Source organism: Nicotiana attenuata, unplaced genomic scaffold (genome assembly GCF_001879085.1).
Source record: "Nicotiana attenuata strain UT unplaced genomic scaffold, NIATTr2, whole genome shotgun sequence".
NCBI lineage: Eukaryota > Viridiplantae > Streptophyta > Magnoliopsida > Solanales > Solanaceae > Nicotiana > Nicotiana attenuata.
Window position 1 is genome coordinate 139710 of NW_017671452.1, and position 6912 is coordinate 146621.

At 32.4% G+C, this 6912-nt stretch overlaps 1 pseudogene; it reads right to left on the bottom strand.

Annotated features, from left to right (window-relative positions):
• Positions 1-1140: 1140 nt before the first annotated feature.
• LOC109208382 lies at positions 1141-5975 on the bottom strand (annotated as a pseudogene).
• Between the last annotated feature and the right edge of the window lie 937 nt (positions 5976-6912).

Sequence of the window (6912 nt, forward strand, 5' to 3'; positions counted from 1 at the left end):
GTAAAATATAATGCTAGAATATAATGCAGCAAATGTATTATGAGACAGTAAACTGGAAACTTTCCCTTTCAATCTCCCTATACATTACTGTTATCGTGTTTCAGAATATCATTTATGTTAACTTCTGATAACTCCTTATTTGGACTATAGTGGAGTTAAACCACAATAGTCTTCCTTCATCCAACTAGCATGTATATCTTTAAGAACAAGCACGGCAAGAAAGTGGAGATATGACGACATTTAATAAATGTCGTATTAAGCTGTTTAAATGTCACAAATTTATTTACCGACATTTAATTTACATTTGCATCAAATGTCGTTAATTTCAATGCTGGTAATTTTCCAACATTTAGGTAAATGTCGGTAAGAAATTATGACATTTACTTTACGACATTTGGTTAAATGTCAATAAGAAATTATGACATGTATTTTACGACATTTAGGTAAATGTCGATAAGAAATTTACGACACTTACTTTGCAATATTTAGGTAAATGTCGATAAGAAATTTATGACCTTTAATTTACGATATTTAGGTAAATATCGGTAAGAACGTTACAACATTTAGTTTACAACATATAGGAAATGTCACTTAAAATTTTCGACAATTAGATTAATGTTACTAAAAAAATACGACATTTACGCATGATCTTCACAAAATGTCTTATTGAAATTTCCGACATTCTGGTAAATGTCACTAAGAAAATTCACAACATATACAAAATGTCGTTTCCACTTTATGTGAATGTCATTAAAAAAATTTAGTGACATATCTTTTACAACATAGCAAAATGTCGCATTAAATGTTTGACACTTAAATTAATGTCGATATCATATTTTTTAGAATGTAAATAATAATGCTCTGTTTAGCTTTATCATGAACACATTTACATTCACAAATGTCAACTTATATAACAAACATGAAATAAATGTAAAGCAAATATCTTTTAGCACAGTAACCAAAGAACAAAGTAGCAATATAAAACGTACTTAGTACAAGATAAATAATGTCAAATTAAATGATTTGTTCTCACGTAAAACTCAAATCTAACTAAATCATAAAAGATAGTAATTTCAATGTGTAAGTACTTTAAGATCACTCCTAATTCGAATTAATTTTCCTCAACTTCTAGACTAAATCTTATAAAACCAACTCTTCATAGTCAAGCTTTTCACTGCCAGTAATTGACATCACTTCCTTCAAGAATGTTGCACAAGAGGTCACAAGAAAAAAAAGAATTATCCCTTTATAATAAAGTGAATTCTTTCCTCCTCTAAAACTATTGGAATACCAAAAATAATAACATATTCATGTTCTAAAAGAGAAACAAATTGATAATGAATGTAATACTAGCAACTGAAGAGAGAAAGAAACAGACAACATAAATCAAAAAATCCAAGAAAGTGATCACAACCGCCCAAATCGAACAAAAACTGAAATATTGTAGTAATATCATAATGCAGTTGATGATATTTTTTTGGTTGGGGGGGGGGGTGTAAGAGGAAGGGAGAAAATATAACTCCACCCGATGGAGGTTCTGCAAGAATCAGGCCTAAATAGCTAAATACAAGTAAGCACACATAGAGCTACTTGCCCAAGAAAGGTTGAAACAAAATCTAAATGAGATAGCTCACTTAGGAGAATCTATTTACCTCTACGATAATAATGAATTTTCTGCAACAAATGCTATATCAATAGTCAATAATGCACTTTCATATCAGAGTTCAGCATCGATTCTGTACTAGAAAAATGGTGTTCAATACAAACCACAATTTCATCCTTTACCAAGGAAAAGAAAATGTTTAGCCATTCTCAATTCATCTTGCACTTAAGAAAATCATTCCCTACTCTTTCAGTTTTTATTTTTCTTTGAGACTGAGGCAGAAATAGGGTGGGAAAGGGGAGGGTTAAATTCTGAAATATTAGTTTCCGTAAATGGTATACTGAGATGAAAACTAATGAATGTTATATAAGTTTTGCGAACTATAACATGAAGGGTTTCTCCCTTTGAAAAGGAGGAACAAGAACCTTGTAATTTTTTCAAACTTACCCGCTTCTTTTTCTTTGTGCCAACTTCACTAACTACAGTCTTCTTGATTATGTTAACCTGAGAAGAAATATTAGATTGGTTACTCTGTAGTTTAGAAAATTTACAACTTAGAAATTGTGAATACTAGATATATAAAAACAGGACAAAAGTCATATAATAATTTTTATTTCATAATATGATGGCGTTTCAATCATAGATCTTTATTTCCCTCATCTAGGCAAGAGTCTTCAACTTACTCTTTCTTCCAGGTTCTACAAAATGCTAAATATCTTATGTAGGAGGGTAAAATCATGCTTGATGGGAATCTTATCAATTAACAAAAAAAAAAAAAGAAGCTAACTTCTTCACAGTTACAACAAGAATGCCACCATCATCGTTAACAAAGTTTAAAAAATGGAACTCCATCCTTAAGTGTAAGCTGCAGAAGATCCTCAAGAGTTGCGATGCTTTTTCATAAGAACATGCATCAAAGATGAGAAAGCTCTTCAACCTTTCCAAGGAAGATGATATCAGGAAGTATGTCAACACCTACCGCCAAAATTTCACTACCAAAAACGGAAAAAATTCGAGCAAAACTCTAAGATTCAGTAGCCCGTGACACCCTTGACTCTTCAAAGAAAGAGGACAACAATTGCTGACAAGAAACATATGCCCCTATAATCCCCCTTGAGAGGACATACTCATAATCTTTTTTACTGGAAAATAATCTCTATACTTTAAAATGCTATTTTGAAGCTTTATGTAACAGAAGTGAAAATTGACATAGTTAAAACTATACTCTTCAAAAGTATGCAGAAAAAGATATAGTTAAAATGAGTTTACGAACTCACTATCTTTGTGTGAACAAGTGAAACAGGTGATAGTGATTGTTGTTGATCGTCCATTGAGTTATCAAAAACCTATCACAAAAGAGGAAGATTATTACAATTAAAAGAAAACTAAATTACAAGATTATCTTAAATACTATAAATTTTTGTTAAAGAGCACAATATTTTTTACTTGGTCATCACCAGATAATTTCCTATTTGAGCCAATAGTAATACCCAAAGATTCTAGATATGCCTTTATACCTAGCTTTACTTTATCGTCTATTTTTGCATCCATATCCTTTGTTGCTTCTTACATTTTTTCCCACATCGCTTTTGTTTCTTCTTTTGCTTCAAAAAACTTTTCTCCGTCGCATCTATTTTTTCTTTTGCTTCAGCCAATTTTTCTTCCATCGCAATTCTCATAGCGGAGGTAGCTTTTTCAACTTCTATCTCAACCCTTCTATCAAAATCTCTTTGCTCAGCCTGGGATCGCTTATATGCAGGGCCATAAACAAAACATGGAGCTGCTCCTTTTCCTAAAGTTCGAACATTTCCATGAGTGTCTGGTCCCATAACCTGTGCATACACATCACTAGGAGCACTTCCAGGGACATTTAACTCGGGATACACCTTAGCAAGTTCATCCATTTCTTTCTTTTGGAAAGAAAAGGTAAAACAATGAAAGGTTAATAAAATTTTATATTGGAAAGAAAGTAATTTATATTCATAAAGAATGGGAACTTACCATAGTTTCATCAGCTATCTCATTTACTGGTTATTTATTCTTTCTCATATGTGTTTCTTTGAATACCTCGATATGACTTGATTTTACACCATTCTTCTTTGTCCTCTGTTTAAATAGTAAAAAATTTATAAAAAATATATTCAAGAAAATAAGTATTGATATATAAATTGCAGAAAGCTTATAGTAAATACGGCATACATCATCTATAATTTGATAGTGAATTTTTCTTCCTGATGTGTGTGGCATACTCAACTTACTTCGACTTTCTTTGTTCCTCTCGCTCTTTTCCTAGAAAAGTTGCACGTAATTTTATATATTAGAGATAATTAATAGCCAAACATCAGACCAAATAATAAAACTTTTAAAAGAAAAAAGAGAAAAGGTAAGAAGAATTATAGAGGAAAAGCATAAAAGTATTTAGAGGAAATAGTATGATCCGCATACGGAATGCGCTAATAGCATGTGCTAAGGGCAAGAGAAGAAGATGCTTGATGCTCGGAAAATACCTTTGCTTCATTAGAGCTCTAATAATGAACTAATGCACGCCACTAGTCTTCTTCTACCATGTCTGGACATTTAGCTAAGCGCTTGACATTGTTGTTGTATGGCTCATAACCAATCATTTTTGCTTCAAGCTTCTATTCTTTCCATTTAGATCCAGCCGATATCATCAACATACGTCTCATATCCTCAGTTGCATCAGTATTTTACTGCAAACATCAACATATAACACATGTATAAAAGCATAAAATCAATAAGCATCTTAGTATATAACCTTTCTCTTTAATTTTCTAAGCACCTTAATATGAGCCCATATCCTATTCTTGTACAGTTTAGGCACAAGCCTCCAATCTTTACGATTTAAAGGAGCTAAAATGTCATTTTTTGCTATGACTCCAAGTTTTGGACTCAATCTAGCTGCATCAGGTCCAATAGCTTGACTAGGATTATTCAACTCAACATGTAAAATGCCACCATCTTTTCCCATCCTGAGTGCATCATAGTAGGACCCTAGGTCACTTAGATTGCTCTTCATTAGCACTAGATTTTACAATGACCAAATATAAAAAAGAGAGTCATCCATAACTAGTAAGGTAGCAACTTCACTGTACTGCATACTAGTTGCATTATGAGGAAGGCAGATTTTAAAAGAAAGTGCAACTTGTTATTCGTCTTGGAGCTTTGCACCATAGAGACTGTTAAAGCACCTCCTTTGATAATAATTAGGGAGCACTCCCCCTTTGGTTATGCTCTATCGAAACTTACATCAGAAAATCGCACTCTAGATCTTTTTGCTCCAAAAGAAATTTAGGAAAGGAACACAATTGGCTAATTGCATACTTAAGTACCAAAGTCAATTTTCAAAAACAATAAACAATTTGCTGTTGAAAAGTAGTCAAAACACTAAACAACAGTGAAACATTCAATTTCTTTTTTCTTAATAAGAAATGAACTACTGAAAAGTCTTTACAATTAGAATCTTCACCCAACTAACATCTCTTTCTTATTTCTTTTTTCCTTTTTTGGTTAAAAAAAAGTAATTGTACATGACACTCTTAAATAGCATTTAATTAATCCTGGACAGATTACATTGTAGTATATCCATAGTGTAAAGTACAACACTTCAATTATTAACAACCAGAAATAGTGGAGCGCAACATACAGAATAAGCGTGTTATACACTCAGTTATACAGAATAAGTACCTAGGAAATTTTCTGTTTCATGTGAATCATTTCTTGATTTACCAGATCGGATAGCTTGTCCTTCATTTTGTGGCCAGTTTTGAGGTGGTTGAGGCATCGCCGCACCGCCCATTTATTCTTCTTGTTGCTCCGAAAAATCAGGCAGAAGCATTTCTTGACTGGAATTTCTCTGTCTTTTTCTTGGCATCACAACAAAGTTGCTCAAAAACTATAGTTCCTGCAAAATTGAAAAATATTTTCTACTATCTAGACGTATAACATAATATCAAACTAGCAGGCCAAACAAAAAGACACATACGCATATGAGATTTAAACAACTAAAAAGCATAATAAGAAATCCCCAACTCGATGATCTATGTTTAATAATAATTTTTACTAAAATAGTGACAAAAATAATAAAAGTAACTAAGATATATCGTCTTCTTCATCATATGTTTCAATACTTTCCAAAGTAAGTGGGTCAATTTCTATTCCCGGCACACCTTCTCTAACCCATCCCATTTAATATCCTCTTTATTTTCAAATATAGTATCATCCAGCTATTGTTGGGGCCACAATTCCATGTGCTCTTCCATTTGCTCATTTGCTGGTTTGTTTTCACCTAAATTATAAAAACCTCTTGGTTTAATTTCAACTACAATCTGTCATTCTTTTGCCATTGGATGATGGACATATAACACATGTTGAGTATAAGAAGCAAAGATGAAAGGTTCATTTGACGGGTGCTTCCTTTTGTAGAGTAGCTGAGAAAAATTAACAAGAGTAAATTCATAATCATCTTCCACAATAAGCCCCTTTTTTGTTGTCCACCCATTCGCATCTAAATAGTATAAACTTGAGGTTTGCGGTATAATACAACTTGCGGTATAATACAACTCAATTATATCCCTGAGAATTTCATAAAAGGTGACTTCTGCTAATATGGGATTTCTGTCTCTTGCGCTTGCATAGCTCTGAGTGGCAGCCTTTACCATAACTCCACTATTTTGTGTTTTTAGCTTTGCATCACGAGACTTTGTTAAGTATCTAACTCCATTACTTATATATCCGTTCATCCTTTTTGCTTGCTTTGATGGGCCAATAGCTAGATTTTGAATTTCTTCTGGTATGGTTCACAATTACATGTTTTTTTCTAAACCATATGTGAAACTTTTCATTGTGAATTTGATTCACATCATGTCTCGATAGACGAAGATTTTGCTTCTTGATTTCTTTTATATGCTCACTGCAAAAGTAAAACACATAAAACTTAATAAAAAAATTATAAATATTATTACTTAATAACAAATTATAAAACAGAATATTATTGAATACTTACTCGCGGTATGACGTTATGGTAGCAGAATTAAATAAAATATATTTGCGTGCTTGGGCAAGAGTAATGTCATCAAGCGTAAACCCGTCAATTTTAGTTGACTGACGACCTTCTTGATTTGGAATCTCATTATACAAACCATAATTTCTTAAAGGTCGATTTAACTTTGACTCCACATCATGTAGATATCTTGAGCAGAATGTCATGCACTCTTCTATCCAATATCCCTCTGCAATTGAACTTTCTAGATAGCTTCTTCTCCTCACATAATTTTTAAGAGTAAGAAAGT